Here is a 2499-nt window from a genome sequence, read left to right as displayed (position 1 = left end):
CAAGCAGGGTATTTGTTTAACCTAATTGCAGCCTATATAACCTCCTTCTGCAGAGCAAATTGTATTAATTAATGAGCTTCATTAGATCTTCAGATGTTTTGAAGAAATGAAAATTATACTAAAAAACCATTTCAAATTTGAACTTTAGTTACTCCTCAATATACTCACGTTAATGAGAATAGCTATTTTTTGTGCAGGGTTACAGTGCTCTGGTAAGTGTAATAGTTTTTCTTACTAGTGTTAATGATTGATTAATACCCAGCAGCTAATAGTTAACACAAAGAGATGGATCAATAATAATCATGGGATGTCACTCAGCATTTGGCTGGCAAGTGATTGCTTGGGAATTGGGTGGTGTCACTAATAGTTTGGTCATTAAATACTTGGGATGCATTTTGCATTGTATTCTACATTAATTTACACAGTAAGGCTTCAATCCTGCAAACATTTATGTCCACGAGTATCTTTACTCACATAAGTAGACTCGTTAAACTCAGTGGACTACTCACATGCGTAAAAGTTACATAGGTGTGTATATGTTTGGAAGATAGTTGCATAAACAAATTGCAATTCCAGATTAAGATATAAGGGATATCAGGATTCATTGCTTCTAAGGTAAGAATCTAATAATTACAATTCTGTAGTTGGTGCTGCTTCTTTTCAATGTGATCTAATAAAGTATAACATACGTGAACCAGAGTGAAGACACCTGGTGTTTTGGCTGTAAAGTGACATCCCCTGGATATATGTAGCAATATGCAGTCTTAAATGTAACTCCATGCCAAGATAAATTGATGCCAAAAATTAAGTCTTAAACCTCTCATTCTTCTGAATCCAGGTAAGAATATACAATATAGTTATTCAGCAAAAATATCAATACAGGCAGGGAGAGAGTTCTGCAGTCCCCAGAGAAATAAAGAAAAAGGCTAAAATAAGTGGTTAGAAATTAATCTTAATAGTTTAACAAAATTTCTGAGAGACTAAAAATATAAAGCACTAGATAGAAAACAGTATTTGAATAAAGCTTAACCCCTGTATTGATTATGACCACAAATCAGGACTTCTTTAAATCACTAGCATAGCTACTAGGCTGTTCACATGGCTTTCTGTTGGATTCCTCCTTATTTTCCCGTTGAAGCAAGGGTTTGCTTATTTGCTTGGAAATCTTATTTTTGTAAGTGTACATTTCTCCATAGCATTGCAGTGGTACTTCACCCCTAAAGGTGAAGATGTTGGATTTTGTATGAACATCCTGACCCAGTCCCCAAACTGTTTTTTCCTCTACAGTGATACAGATGGAGTAGTTATTATTTATTTATTTTGTTGGAGAGATCTGTGACAACTTTATAGTGGGTGTGTATTCACAGAATTCCATCTGCCAAGATCCCAGCCAATTATACCCAGCCTGGAACACAAAGAACAACTTTGGCCTCAATCCTACAATGAGATGTAGGTAGGCAGAAATCAGTGTGGGTTCATGTTGATACAGACATACTGCAATATAAAGATCATTGCTAGATTGTGGCCTTGCTGAGGATGTTTCTTATTTAACAGGATAAGGATACCTGGTGGGTTAGATTTTGTTATTTGAAACTCAACACAGCCAGGCACTGTCTATCTGTTTAAAACATTATGTCCTTCAGGGCAAATATATAAAATGTCAGAAGCATGGCTTGTTTGGTAAACTACACTCTGCTGTGGGCTATGCCTGTTTATTTTTTCTTTCTTTCTTTTTCTTCCTTAGTATTTTTTTTTTTAAACCAAACACTTATCTAACTTCCCTCTTACAGGGCTGCCAACTTTCTGAACAAGTGAAGGCAAGCATTCAACACTATTAGTAAAACTTTATAATAGTATATGCTAGCATCCTTTTACTACTAGGCCAAATATGGCATTTCTGTCTATAACTCTTGAAATGCAGAATTCTGTGGGGATCATGGGCTATTTAATAACAGAAGCCAATTGGTAATGTTTCCTGGGTATCAAGAAAGCAGCTGCTTCATTTATGTTGGAATTATACCTGGTTTACTCTCTGAGGGTGAAGCTCACCGCTGTGCCACGGGCCACAACAATTAGACATGCCAAGACCGCATGAAGTAACAATTGCTTTAAATTGTTGGCAGGCTGCATGGGCAAGAAGGAGTCTGCCCCCAACTTACTGAAAGGCTCTGTCTTGCTTGGCTCCACTCAGTGGGGTTCTTGTAAGACACAGGGCTGGGGAGGAAGGGAAGAGCGCCCCAGCACTAGAAATGCCATTAACCGTGGAAGCTGCCCCATGGCCATGCTTGCCTACCCTGGGCCAGCCTGGGGAAACTGAGGCCATAGGCCCTAACCAGGCAGCGCCCCCCATCCTCTTTGGCCATAGCTAGGCCACCCATAGAGGGAGGGGGGTGCCCCCGCCCCCTACAGTACCAGAGAGGCGCGGCCCTGATTGCCGCAATAGCCCCGCGCTATGTATTCTGCGGCTAGAACGGCTGGGATTGGGCCTCTCTATCCCCG

This window comes from Chrysemys picta, chromosome 23 (genome assembly GCF_011386835.1).
Source record: "Chrysemys picta bellii isolate R12L10 chromosome 23, ASM1138683v2, whole genome shotgun sequence".
NCBI classification, from domain to species: Eukaryota; Metazoa; Chordata; order Testudines; family Emydidae; genus Chrysemys; species Chrysemys picta.
Note: the sequence above shows the minus strand (reverse complement) of the source record.